The 14,832-nt window shown below is 50.3% G+C and overlaps 1 pseudogene across 1 annotated transcript; it reads right to left on the reverse strand.

Moving 5' to 3' along the window:
- Positions 1-8,719: 8,719 nt before the first annotated feature.
- On the reverse strand, positions 8,720-14,832 carry LOC144113161 (natterin-3-like; annotated as a pseudogene). Its single transcript, XR_013310664.1, has 3 exons — positions 14,485-14,832; positions 10,803-11,030; positions 8,720-9,981 (listed from the first exon to the last, which is right to left on the reverse strand). The product of XR_013310664.1 is annotated as a natterin-3-like (transcript).

The raw sequence follows: 14,832 nt of genomic DNA on the forward strand, positions 1-14,832 counted from the left end.
TCGCAGCAAGGGAGCTAGCTGTCCCGATTCTACGACGATGCGAGCTGGTCCCGATGCAGTGGCTGCCCCAACAAGACGCGGAAGTCCGGCGACAGCTTCGGCCGAAACCTGGAGCACAAGGCGGTCCCGGTTACTGCGATGACGACGTGAGAATAGCGAAAAGGACGTCAACAGGCGCTGGACACTGGCGATGGTGACGTTGTGCTCTGCGGCAACTGCAATTATGATCAGTTGGTCATGTCGACCAGAGCATTCTTGGGCACCATCAGGGGCAGGCATTTTGCGTTGATGGGGTACTCCAAGGAGACTGTTCTTGTGCGCAAAACCTGGGCTCCGAACCGGGGCCAACACGAACTGAAGAACATTCTCTGGTGCAGCTTTGGGCAAGAAGGCGAAGGCACGCGGGCAGTCGAATTGAAGAAAGCAAACGTCCAGCGCGTAGGAGCGGCTCCTACGATTGTTGCTGTTCCACCCTAAGTCTGTTTGGGAGGCGTTGCAGCATTGCAGTTGGAAGCACGACAGCCCTCAGGGGCAAGTTGATGAGGGACGCCGCTTACGTGGGCACAACTCTGGGCTCGCGCCACGGGCGGGGTTCCTCCGGTACGGCTCTCCAGCTGTGCCAGCTGTCGACGTTGTCCTCTGCAATACTCGCTCTGAAGCACCGAGAATGCAAGCCTTTGGACAAAATGGCAACCTGCAGCGAGCACGGCACATTCCGAGCGCGACTAGCGGCGAACGGAAATCGGAAGAGACGCGTGCCGCGTGGTGCGCGGGCTGAGCGGTGTTTAAAGCGAACTGCCTTTATCTTTCTCTCCTTGTAGGTCATTTAAAAGAGGTAATGGATTTTCGGGCTCTTTGTGAGGAAGCGTTTTTCAGTGCTTTCAGTTTGTGCCCCGTAACGCAACTCTTACCGTTCACTGGCGGGTTTCGCTTAAGGAGTCCCATGTCAGAACGATGACCGATCAGGTGTCGGTCATCTGCAATCTATGTCGATTTGCCTACATTTGCCGATATTTATTTGCTGGCGTGTCAGTGAAGAGGTTTCTTTTTCTTTCCTGCGGTTAATGACAAAATCGATGTCAAACAAAGAGAATAAACTCTATCTGGGCAAGATTTAGAAGATTGTATTCTATATAGACCTTTCCATCTGATACACGCAGATTTCAGAACGGCATGCTCTTTGAACTGTAAACAGGTGGTGGCAACTTGTGCTACCTAAAAGTGAGTCAATTGAGAGGAGACACCACTCATTTTTAATAAACAGAACCTTAGAGAACCTTCAGTGTACGCGTCCATGGGAAGCCTTTGGTCACTCTACCTCTAACCGCGGTGTCCCCCAGGGCTCCGTCCTCGCACCCCCCTCCGCCTAATTATTTAACGTAACTTTTATACCCCTTGTCCGAGCGCTAGAGAAAATGCCTTCTGTACGCGTCCTTTCATATGCCGACGACATAACCTTGTGGTCCTTTCATCCGGATGGGTCTGTGAAACAGTCGGTGCTCCAGCAAGCGCTGGATGCCTTAAGACTCCCCCCTTTCGGTGTGACCCATTCGTATAATAAATCATGTTTCCTTCGCATTGGAAGTAGATGTGGCTTGCGGAAAGCAGCCCCTTTTACCGTCACGGTAGATAATTCTCAAATTCCTCAAGTAGAAAGTGTTCTAGGTCTTCTACTTCATACATCTGGGACTGGGACTCCGTGCCTAACGCGACCCGCAAATCGGCTTACGCTACTCTCTGTCTGATTCGACGCGTAGCTATGCGCTCTGGCGGAGCGCGTTCTGACACTGCCCGTCAGCTTGTGCGCTCCATGCTCCAGCCGCGGATAGTGTACCAGGCCCGAGTTCATCGCCTCACCCGTGGACAGTGGGACTCCCTTGAAGCAATCAATCAGGAGGCTATGCGCGCAATAACAAATCTCCCTCGTATTATACCCCTACACATTCTGCAAGAGTACGCTCAACTTAATACATGAAGTGAAATCATCGACCAGCGTGAGGCAATCAGAGCACGCAAGATGTCGCTTCAGCTTCATCGTTTACAGGCCCTTCCTCCATAGTCATATTGCAACTCACAGACCATGTCAGTGCACGTTAAAGATCCCCAGGTGGTCGAAATTATTCCGGAGCCCTCCACTACGGACCTATTTGTTCCTCTCTTCTTTCACTCCCTCCTTTATCCCTTCCCTTACGGCGCGGTTCAGGTGTCCAACGATATATGAGACAGATACTGCGCCATTTCCTTTCCACCAAAAACCAATTATTATCATCGCTCCTCTGCTTCGCCGCCGATATCAGTCGCGCATCTACCTCCAAGGTGCATAATATACATCGATGTATCACACACAGTACTGCAGGAAGTTACCGCACTTTTACAGTCACTCCCATCATCGTCTTAACTCCCGCACTACATATAGCGCGGATACTTGCACCCCCCTTGCCTTAGAGCTTCAAGCGATACACAGTGCAATTGCTTCCCTTCCACTCGTACCCACTTTCGATATTGTTCATATTTACACTCACTCCCTTGCCGCCCTTAAGCAGCATAAGGCTGTCCGGCGCACATTCCAGATTACACAATCCATTCACCAAGCCTGCAAAAAATAGCCCTATCCTGTGCGTATACACTGGATTCGCAGCCATGCTTACGATGCGCATAATATTCATGTGGATACAATGACACACCTTGGCACATCAGACATCCCTCCGCCTTCCCCTCTTCCCCAGACCGGTTCCTGATCCATTTTTCCGAGAAACAAACATTGCGTCAGCGAACACGCGCTGTAATTCCTCCGTGTTCGTACCCTCTCCCCCATAGTCTCACTCCGGAGGAGGAGGTATCCGTGCGCCGGATTCGGGCAGGAGCGGCTCTGACTCCCTCTGTGCGTCATCTGCGGCGTGGCAAACGTTTACACGTGACTGACAAGTGTCCCCATTATGGTGCTGCGCCCAAACTCTGTGACGCAAAACGCTTGCTGTCAACTTGCCCGGCTACAGCCTCCGTGAAATGACGCTTCCTAAGTATGGTAGGCCTGCGATGGGACTTTGAAGACGACTATCGCAAGTGGACTCATGATAATCGCTCTATCAAGTACTTTTGCCACTTTTTAATCGAGGCTTGTTTAGACTCCTTCTTCTAACTTTCTCTTCCTTTCTCATTATGCCTAATGGCAAACATCTCGAAAAAAAAAAACTTGTGTTCCCGCGTCCAGCGTGCTTGCGCTCGATGCACACACCAGTGCAGTGAGCAAAATGGGGATGCCATGCATGGACCGCATACCTGATTGAATACTTTGCGACCGGATTGGGGATAAGCACTGCACGAAGTCACTGTCACGGATGTGCTTCGAGCAGACAGCGCTTACTTTCGACGCCTTGAACTTGTCAGTCATCACAGCAAGCTTTCGATCTCGCAGGAACTCTTTGAAGCCGACCTCATCACGGCCGTCGATGCCCGTGGACCCAAGCGCCGAGCATTACCTCGGCATGTTGAATCCACTGCTCGAATCAGAGCTGACATGCTTTATTCGCCAAAAACGGTGTGCACGTGTCGATTTTTTTTCCGAGGGTGGACCTCGGCATTCCCCCACTCCTCATCGTGACGTCACTGACGCCATATGAATGAGGATTCTCTTCGCTGTCCTCTCCAGCTCTCGGTGTGGGAGAGTAAACGGTCCAATATTAATCCGCGATCACGCAGGTGCTTAATTTCTAACTGAAAAGGAAATTATCGTCTAAAATAACGCAAGAATTAGTTAAAATATTCGGCGAGACCCGTCATTGGTCGCAAATCTCACGCGGAGGTGACGGCTACTTCACAGACATAGTCAACAAGGTGTCCTACTTACTTAGTCAGTTTTCTTATACTTGCTCAGTCAGAGGGCTTCTGGCAACTGTTTCCTTCCTTCATGGGCTCCAGCTGCATAGTCCGTAAGGTGACTCCAGCAATGAAAGTGCCATCCCATTGTCGCCACACATGGAACTTTCTTCGCAACGCTTGTGCATGATTTCGAGTTGACGCTGGCTTGCAACGGTTACAAGCGTTGTCAACGTCCTTACATTCTGTGAAGTAATGCCTTAACCAAGCAGCGGTCAACGGCTGCGCCAGGGCCATGGCCCTCTGCGAGAAGAGGGTACGCCAGCAGTTGAAGCATGGTGAAGTGGTGCATTCTCGTCATGCACGTGGCATATCTAAAATACAGGAGCAGAACGTGAAAACACATAGCTGCACTGCTTAATCCAACGATCTCGTTTTCCTCGCGGCGATTCTGGCCGCCACACCTCGTCACTCCTCTCGTTTGACCAATTGCAATTCGCATTCAATAGTTCGCAAGTTGTGGCGCATACATCTGAAGCATACTGGCCTCTTCCGGTTAAAACTAAATTTGAAAAAAAAAATGAAGTCATTACGTTTCTGTTTTTATTTTTGTCGGTTCAATCCGAATATTCCAACCCCCTTATTATAAGAATAAGGTTCTAAAACTGACACAGTGCCCCCTTAACTCTGAACCTCGTCAGGATTTGATTGGTACATTGGGTTTACCAAGTTAAAGCGACCAATGGACTGTGCCGCCTTGGCTCGCTAAACGTCGCACAGCACAAGGGCGGCATGCATTTCGCGGCCGCTAACACGAGTTCCCGGGCTCAGCAAAGTGCTCTGACCACACAGCTTAACCGGCGGGTGCTTCACAATTTGAAGCTATCGGTTAACGCTCACTGGCAACTTTTTTTCTTTAGCGAAAGCTTTACTATGCCATGTTACGCGAGTTTCGCCGACTCCGTCGCTTTGACCTTCAGGGACCAGCAGCCGCTCCGCAGCGTTGCCGAAAGCGATGAAGAGCGGGAGCTTCGAAGGCAAAGGAAATTAAGGAGCATAACTCCCCCCCCCCCCTCCCCCCCGGACAGTGGACACCTCAGTCGCGTTTTAAGCTACGCGGCGGTAGTGACACATGTGCGCTGCGTGCGTTGGCATTGACAACGTTGTGGCAGAAACGCGGCAGTGAAGCCATAGGTCGTCGGCGTTCATTGTGTTCATTAGCGTTGGCGTTGACAACGTTCTAGATTCCGATGATTTTGAGGAAAGGAAATGCGCGTAACTGGCTCCCTGGGTCAGTGGGCGCCTAAACCGCGTTTTGAGGTACGTGGCGGTGGTGAACGAGAGATATGTGGGCTGCATGCATAAACGCTTACGACGTTGGGGCAGACACTCGGCACTGCAGCAATAGGCCGCAGCGTTCATTGGGTGACCAACCTCTAACAATCGACTATTAATTGAACTGCCACCTGCCAAGGTGGCAGGGTGGGCGCGCTGCAGCCTATCCAGTGTCAGGAACGCGAAAGCACTCAAAGTTAAATGGTTGCCCGATACACCACAACTTTCGCTCTCTAACCAAGTTCAGCAGTAGAGTTAAACCGCAGCTATTTTTTTTCAGCAGCACTACAATAATAATAATAATAATTGGTTTTTTGGGGAAAGGAAATGGCGCAGTATCCCAAAAAAAGCAATTATTATTATTATTGTAGTGCTGCTGAAAAAAAATAGCTGCGGTTTAACTGTACTGCTGAACTTGGTTAGAGAGCGTCGAGAAGAATCTCGTCGAGAAGAATCTCTGCTGGTTCAATTTGATGCACGGCCAAGAAATCCAAGTACAGGAGAGATAATTTGTTTTTAACGCATGAAGGGCAACAATACTTAAGAACACGTGGCGAGAAACCTGACGAAATAATGTGGTAGAAATGCCACACTGATTTCAGTTCACTGAAGAGAACTAATAGAACGCCCAGCACAGCACTCCATGTGTAGCGGCAATGTTCGTACTCATTTTAGCCGAGTAAGCATGCGGTTTCTTAGTAACTAATGAGCCATGCGAACTGAGCGAAACATGCATCGAGGCACACATGTGCAGGAAATCAGACTTGAACCACCAATGAAGGCGTCAAAATCATCATCTTAATGCTTCAACAACAAGTCAATCGCTAATAAATTTATCCTGCAATCACATCCACTCGTCCCGTTGGTCGAGGTCCGCTGGAGGCTACGATGAAGATCGTGAGGGCGCTCCCGTTCCATGTCCAGCTCTCGGCGGACAAGGCGCCCTCACGTCCCGCTTCCCCGGAAGTGAGCCGGCCGGGAGGTGATCGCGCTACACGACACAGAACGGGTGTTCCGCTTCTTCGATGAAACGGAGCCCAGGTGGTAAGAGGGCCGTAGGCACACCAAGAGCAAGCTGGAGAATATGAATCTGGGCACCAGCTTTGGCGAAAGCCGCCAGCTGGTGCACAAGTTCTCCCTCATCTTCTCTGACGCGACGTAGGTAGGATGGTGAATGCGCTTCAGTCCCCAGAACGGGGAGCACGGCAGCAGCAGCCTGGACGAGATATCGCAGCAGTCGGGCTAGCTGTCCCGCTTCTAGGACGATGCGACCTGGTCCCGGTGCAATGTCTACCGTAAGAAGACGTAGAAGTCGGGCGACAGCTGGGGCCGAAACCTGGAGCACTAGGCGGTCACGTTTGCTGCGAGGACGACGTGGGCATCGAGGCAAGGGTGCCTGCAGATGCCGGGCACTGGCGATGGCGACACTGTGCTCTGCGTCGACTGCAATCATGGTCGGCTGTTCATGCCTACCAGAGCGTTCTTGCGCGCCACGGGGGACAGGCATTTCGCATCGATGGGGTACAGCAAGGATACTGTTCTTGTGCGCAAAGCCTGGGCGCCGAAGCAGGTCCAGCACGAACAGAGGAAAATTCTCTGGAGCAGCTGTGGGCAGCCCGCCGAAGGCATGCGGGCAGTTGCTGTTCAGAATGCACACGCTAATGGGCGATCGTTGGTGTTCCGTCTTGAGGCTGCTGTGAAGGCGTTGCGGCATCGCAGCTGGAAGCACAACAGCAGAGACAAGTTGATGAGGCATGCCGCTTACGTGGGCGCAGTCGTGGGCTCGCGCTACGGGCGGGGTTCCCTCGGTACGGCTCTCGAGCTGTCCGAGCTGTGCGACGTTTTCCTCTCCGAAACGGGCTGGCGTGAGCTCTTACGATAGTGTCGAAATGTCGTCGCGTTACGCTGGATGCGGATCGAGCGTGAAGTGAGTTCTCTGGACTTCGTCTAGCTGCCAAGCGGCGAAAATGAAAGCCTTGGGTCAAAATGGCGACCTTCAGCAGGCACTGCACGTTCAGAGCGTGACTATAGCGGCGAGCGGAAATTCGATGAAACGCGTGCCTCGTGGTGAGCAGAAGGAGCTCCGTTCCTCTTTCTTTTCTTCGCGTTTAGCTAAAACAACGTCGGGATTCTTGGGCTCTTTGTGAGCGAGCATCTTTCAGAGCCTTTTGTTTCTGTCAGAAAGCGCCTTGCCTTGCGCCAGTGTAGCTCTATAGTTTTCCCTGTCGAAGCAGTGCCAGAAGGAGTGTCTCTTTTGTCTGCCATCTAGTGATTTGCTTGCATTTTCTAATAGTACTCATGTGTTTCTCTCCTTAGAGGGTTTTTCATACTTTTATGGTCATTCTCCGCACTACTGATATTAATCAAGAATTGTAAAACATGCGTTAGAAAAATTTGCTAAATATTTTCCGCGGTGTATACTCGAGGAAATCATGAAGAAAAAAATGCGTAACGCATTTGCGCGCGAAAGTTTTTATGGCCTTATAAACGTTTTTGAAATACTAACTGGCATGAAAAAGTGAATGGTTGAGTTACAGCAGTTATTGATGTTATTGCGTAAGTATTGCTGTAATTTCGTTGTAATAATGTTTCCACCACCATTTGTGATGTGGACTGGGACCACTCACCAACGTGCAGGCAGGCTCTCCCAGCTCCCAGCTCTCCCCGCCTTCCCTACTCGACTCTGCTGGTCTAGTATAGTTCGGTCAGCCTTAAATTTTAAAAAAAAAGCTATAAGTTCTTTCTCCAGTTTTGAACAATAATTGATGTGGTCAGCTTTGAGGTTTCGCGGTGGTAAGAACTGTTCTCAAAGTTATCTTTGGCTTTGCTATTTCAGTAGAGTATAATGCTCATGTGCGGATAGCTATTCCACTACCAGGCGTACCAGGATGCTAAAAGCCAGCGGTGTCCAGAAAGGCAGAATCCTCATGAGGGATCGAAGGTGCCTTTTTTTTCACGCAACCGCGCGAACAAAAAAGGTATGACGTTGAGCAGCAGTTTGCATAGACTTACGAAGACGACGAACAAGCATTGTCCCGTCGGTATTTAAAGCATCTCAGGCATAGGCATGCGGAGGTCTCTCCATAAGGGCGAGCCGAGAGGCATGGTAGCGCCTCTTCAAGTCTTATGGGTAGCAAGGAACAATAGGGAACAAAATTTGCGACCCCCCTCGATCCCTCATGTCGACTGCACCCCCTCCCCCCAATCTTCATTTACGCCTATGACATGTGCGACAGTTTTCTGGCCACAAGTCCAGATTTCTCATACATTACTTTTAATTTTGAGGCAAATGTGGAATATTGTAAAATACTGTTATGAACATATTGATGAGAATGGTCTTATCTTGAGATGAGTAGCAAAATCTTTTACAGTTAAAGTTTGTACTGCGATCACACCGAGCCATTAAGGCTGTCGTAGAAAATCAGTGGGGTGCAAAGCGTCCCGAGGGGAATTGCGATTATATTGATTGTTGTGGTGCAATCTGACGCTACGCGGAGTACCCAGAATTTCTGGGTATAAGCGAGAAACGTAAACATTGTGCAGATATGGAAGAGAAAGGAAGGAAGGGAAAGTTGGAGTGTGGTTTTGTAAAGTTTACTCCTGCGATACGACCACGACGCCGTCGGGACGCCCCTCCGAGGTGGCTCAAGGGCGGGGATGTTCGGCAGCTGAGCACGGGTTCTCCGGTTCGATCCGCGCAGCGGCGGCTGCATTTCGACGCAGGCGGAAATTTTCGCACGCTGATGTTAGTGCAACCGTGAAAGAACCACGTGGGGCGAGTACTAATGAGAAGTCCTTTATTACGGCGTGCATCAATGCCCACAGTTTTGCTGGCACCCATTGAACCTCGATGAGCATATCAACGTTTTCCTGAGGCAGCTTTGTTTTTCGACTTCTGCGGTATGTCGGTTTAATTTAGAAAGCAACCAGAGGAAGTATCGGCAAGTGACAATGATTCAGTGACAACACAAAGTTAATAAGGGAGGAGGGGATCCTCAGTGTGTCTAGCCAGCGTTTCGACAGGAGGTCTTGTCTTCGTTTAGGTGCCAGATGCCCTTCAGGACGAATAAAATTCTCTTGTCGAAACGTTGGCTAAGCATCCTGAGCTTCCCCCCCCCCTCTACCTGGTAAACTTTGTACGTGTTGAAAAGAAACTCACCTTCCTGACCCCTATTCACCGTGCACCGATTCAGTGATGTTTGTTGACATTCTTTGCTTATCATTCTGACAAGCAGCATTGCAAGGTTGGTTTGTGATTCCCTGATGAAGTATATAGGAAACGAATGACGTCACTGACGTTCGTTCTCTCCATGGAGGAAAGAAAAACGAGAGGAGAGGATGTGATGTGGCAAACGTGAAGCCGCCGCGCGCCCGGAAGATGCGGTCGCCCCATATACCTGAGGCAGCTCCCTCGTCTCCCGTGTCATTCCGTTACCCGCGGCGGCAACGCGCCGGCCATGCTGCCGCCGCTGCTATTTGCCTCATAAGTAGGCTTAGAATTTACGCGTGTCTTCCGGCACACTTTTCGCAATGCATCTGGCAGACACGGGGCCTCTCCTCACATTTCCTTCCTCCATGGTTCTTTCAGAGTCACTACTGCAGGGCCAGAGCCTCGTAGCCCGTGTAGCGGTGCTCCCAACCGCCGTAAGGAATGTACAGACACTCGTGCGATGGTTGAATCTTGCCCACAGTCACCGTCCCCTCGTGGTGGGTGCGACCGATGTATAGCTTCTCGCCGGCAGAAGTTCGGCCGCCCTCGACGGCTCTGTGCGGAACGGAGCCGCCGGAACTCGCAACCCAGTGCACCGAGGCACCGTCAAACACCAGGATCTGTAGAAAAGAGGCGAGATGTCAACGGCACGTGTGCAGGCAGATGCGAGTCTAACGCAAGCACTTGGAATAAAGCCCCTGTTGAAGGATCGAGGATTCCGGATGACGCATTATTGAGAATGCGTCGCAACCGTACCACATCAAAGAGGAGATGGCACACTTACGCACATACTGAATCCATCTAAAAATCGCCTGGTTAATTTTCAGTCATAAAAATCAGTTGCAGCCAATGGACCTGAAGGACGCGTAAATCGTTGGTGGCTCGCCAGTTTTAAGGAGGGGTGTGTCCTTCGCCAGCTTCCGCCCTATGGAGGCACCGTTTCTCATAAAGGAACAATTTATGAGTAACAACTTCACAGTGGACTCCGTCGTGCCCTGCTTATGGTGATGAATGCTTATTTGGTTCAGCAGTGGCTGCTGAGAGCATGCACTTCCAGCCTGAAAGGCGGAAGCGCGAACGGCGGATATCAGACGCGCTAACGACAGGCAGGAAGTGTCGCAGGTCCCCACGCCCCAGGCAGTAAGCGTTCTGCGGTTTCCTTCAGCTAATTCTTTCAGTGGTATTCGCTGCAAAGTAAGCGCGGAAAAACGGGAAAATTGCCAAGGCTGATTGCGGATCCCTACGACTGCGGTTAGCTGTTTACATCTGTCAAGCATGTTAAGGCCCGTTTCTTTTTAATCCTTGGCTCGCTTTAAATCGCTTTAGGTGGGAAATTCTGCATATACAGACATACATCTGCGTAGATAAGCACCAGAACATGGAGACAGGCACGAAAAGCTGATTGGGAGAAACGTATACGCCACACTGAAACTCTGCTCACTTCGTAGTTTTCGTAGCGGTGCTCGCCGCCGGCGTACGACACAGCAGCAGCCGTGCGAAGCCACCACCTTGCCTGGAATCAGATCTGCGTTGTGTTCCGCTCGGCCGATGTATGTCTTCTCGCCGCCATCCTTGCCTCCAGGCACCGCGTTGTTCGGGATGTTGCCACCATCGGAGCGAACCCACATGATTGTGGGCATGAAGGCCAAGGCTTTAGGGGCCGACCACACTGTGCAGGCCGAGGATGAGGACAAAGTGAGCAGCAGTAGCCGAGTAACGGGATAAAAGTTTAAATCAAGCCATCTTCACCTCCCTTCCCGCGCTCTCTCCTGACCTCTCCTCCGCCTGATACTCAGTCAGCACTTTCACGCATTGCAAGCTACTTGTACAGTCGTCCGCACACCTGTCTAAAGCGCTCGAGCGGCACGCTCTGTTCTGCATTTACGACAATCACCGCTGTCTGACTAGCCAAATATAGCATTTAAAGACATAAGGAGCTGAATATGACCCATGTGAATGTGCATGCACGATAAGGTCTCGTTTCGAGCCCTAGGTCACTCCTAGATGACGCAAATGTACTTATTCTCAGGTGCGCCGGTCGAGTGCTATAGACAGGTGTGGGGACGACTGCATAGTTCTGTTAGCTGAGCTCACATCTGTTGCACGAATATGCTTTGAATGATACATTTCATACCAGGTGAATTTTTTACGTTTATAAAATTAAAGAAAGAGGCTTAACTGCGACGAGAGTCCGGTCTTCACTTTTTCAGATCGGTGGAGAGTGAGCGCCAAGTAACCGTATAGTCTGCTTACAAAAAATTTTCAATTCATAGAGCAAATATTAATCATGCGCGGTTCAGTATTCGATTGAATACGTCGATTGCGAAACCTGTGCTGTGTATAAACGTCGTTCTTCACGTGGACATGCTCACATGCGCCACACTTCCGTCGTAATAACACGCGCATACGAAAGAATAACAGTGCATAAGAACAACGGCCCTTCTGTACACCTAGCCACTCATTATGCTGTATGCGGCTGTACTCCGTGAAGATACCATAGGTTGCTTTTCAAGCATAAACAGCAGCCATCTAAAGAGAAAGAACCGAAGTGTTTTTCACCCATAAGAAGGGCGATGCCTGCGTGAGGAAACCGTCCGTCGCTCTCACAGATAAGGAGATCGCGCATCGCCAGAAACGCTGACAGGTGCAGTCTACTTTACAATCTTCGGGCCTATTTTTGTTTTCACCATGGCCGGCAGCACATTAACGTCTTCAAGTCAATAAACATACAGCTGAAAGTTCAGCGCTCCGTCCTGTCCCCTGCACTGTTGCAATCGTTCTTTTTTTTTTTGCGCTGCCGCCACCATAGACTGCTTTGAAGGTTCTGCCCCTGGTATGCTGGCGCCAGCTGTACATTCCGCTTCGAAGTAAAACAAAAACTATTTAGATATAATTAGGAATTGGACTTCTTGGCTTAAACCGATAAAAGTACGCCGAATTCAAATTTCGAATTTAGGTTTTAACCGAAAAAGGTCGGGCGACCATCGACTCGGAGTTGCACTCAGTGCAGTTGTGCGTTCTGAGGTATTGTTCCGCTACATTAGATGCCCCTGGGGACTGGGAGGCTACACCTCCTAGTCAAAAGTCGTATGGCAGCCTAGTGCTGTTCACTGTCCTGACCCGTTTAGGACTGCATGTAATCACACTCGGAACCACACGCGCATCACGATAAAGCGTCATGTTTTGCATACCACGAAGGTTAAGCGGCAGTTCCATTGCTATCAACGCGCAGACCATGTAATGTCCCACCGTCGCGCTTAACCTAGCGCAACAGCTCGCGATAGGAATCACCTTCCAATAGCGCCTTTGTCTAACGGTTCCACTATTTAGTTTTCGCTATTTTTTTATTGCCTTAGGGTTTCCTTGTGCAAGAGCAGTTATAAGACGTTTCACCAGTAATTAACGGCCACTTGTGCGGTATTTACCGGTAAATCAAACGCTATGGCTGACAAAAAAAAAAGTCAAGACAAGTTCTAAGTGCCATTTGACCGCACATGTTATCACCGCGTCATCTCCGAAAAAATCGGTTTCCATACGCAGAAAATATTAACTGAAAAAACAATATCAACGAAAAAATTCCTGTAAAATAAAAACCGATACAAGTCTTGCGAATTTTCAAGAAATAACAGAAAATTGGAGGAGACACTTGAGCTCCGCCTCAAGGGTATGACGCGAGAGCGTAATGGGTTAGTTCCCATATATGCCAGAATGTCATTCTCTACTTTGCATTCATAAATCTATGGCAGTCCTTATGCCTCTGCTGGCGCAGTGGTGCAGCGTTTAAGTTATGCGCCATTGCCCTGGGATGGCAGGTGCTCCCAGCGGTGGGCCTTATTGTGCGGCCGAGGTTGCTCTTCCCGAGCGACCAATCATTAATTCAACTGCTACCTTCCACGGTGGGCAGTTTTCTCGCTATCCGGTGGGCACGTTGTGATGACGTCGCAAGGTCACGTGACCTAGGTGGCCCACCTGTCTCCCATAAGTTGCTCTCTGGAGACCACCTGCCAGAGTCATGGCCGTTATTTTAAGCTCACAACGCCGACGCCGGATTTTCTGCGTAATCGGGTGTTTAATGCTATCGCGTTAAAAACGAAAGTTCCGACTCCTAGATGCCGTGCCTACAGTCGGGGGACTGACCAACTGTGACTCTTTACTGGCTTCCGCAGTCCGACAGGGACAGTCATTTTGCAGCCCTACACCTTACCTTAAACATTCGATGGTATCTGAAGTAAACGCGCAACAGGACGAAGTAAAAGGGTCAGGACTGGAACTAGCAAGTTTTTTTCTAACTGATACACACAAGTTTTGCACCTTGTTTGTCCTTTCTTCCTCTCGGCCGAAGCCCGAGTCGAAGCTTGAATCGGATTTTATTCCGAAACTCTTCCGCAAGCTTTCCTCCTGCGCGGAGCTGGAGCCAGCGCAGTTGCTCACCCTCCAGGCGAAATTGCCAAATCGTGGTCGGTGCTGCTTCGCGTGTGGTAATCAGACCGTGCCGCACGTGGTGTTCTTAGAAATTTGCAGTGCACTTTCCTGTAGGTAATTTAGAATTCAACAAGCAACTGTTTATATTATTAACGTGAACTTGGTAGTCGACATGAGTGTTCGTTACGAATGACGATCGCAAGTCTGAATGCTTTCCGATAGCGACAGCATAGCACCCGACCTGAGGCGTTAGCGCGGGCTGCGCTGTTCTGCTGAATGTAGCGGCCTCCTTCTCAGTAGGAACGCATTTCCTGTTTTTAGCGAGGAGGCGCGCCGATGTGTTTTTGTTCGCAATTGATCCCAAATGCAAAGAGAATTCATTAAGTTTAACAGCAGCTCCAATGATGAGGAGAAAAACTCCCGTACTTTAGAACTTTTCAGCACCTAGAGTGCTTTAATAGAGAGAGAAAGATAGACAAAGAGAGAGGCAGCGTGGGATAACTTATCATTCAAGGCCGGAGCCGCGTCCTTCGCACGTGCTCATTTGAGGTGCGTTAACACTCTAGGCAGTGAAAACATAGCGCTGCCCATACCCTGGTATGTTCGAGGTCCAATGCGAGCAGACTCTCATATTGTATCGCTGTACTGTTATGTTTCAGAATAATAAATGGTGCACATGCCAATGCTTCGAAATCACTTACCCCAGTTCGGGTTCATCGAGTACTGAGCGCAGCCCCGCGCTGAACGAAGGGGATTGCCACTGAGTCGGTCAGACGGTTTGTAGGCTGCAACGTCCGCGCGCCGACTCTCCGCAAGCTCCACAGATGGCGGCACAACCACTGAAAAAACTTCGAACGACGCGGGCTGGTTTCAGGCCATCATTTTCCAGGAACGAATGTACGGTAGCAGCGGCGGTGCAGTCGTGCCTTTTGAAGCCCGCGCCGGAACGCTGCACATCCCTTGTACGGTTGGAGTAGCTGGGGTTTCGTCGCCGACTGGAACGCGGTGTGCCAAGAACGAATAGAGGCGGCGCTGGCCGAGCTGTAGTA

Source organism: Amblyomma americanum, chromosome 1 (genome assembly GCF_052857255.1).
Source record: "Amblyomma americanum isolate KBUSLIRL-KWMA chromosome 1, ASM5285725v1, whole genome shotgun sequence".
Taxonomy (NCBI): Eukaryota; Metazoa; Arthropoda; class Arachnida; order Ixodida; family Ixodidae; genus Amblyomma; species Amblyomma americanum.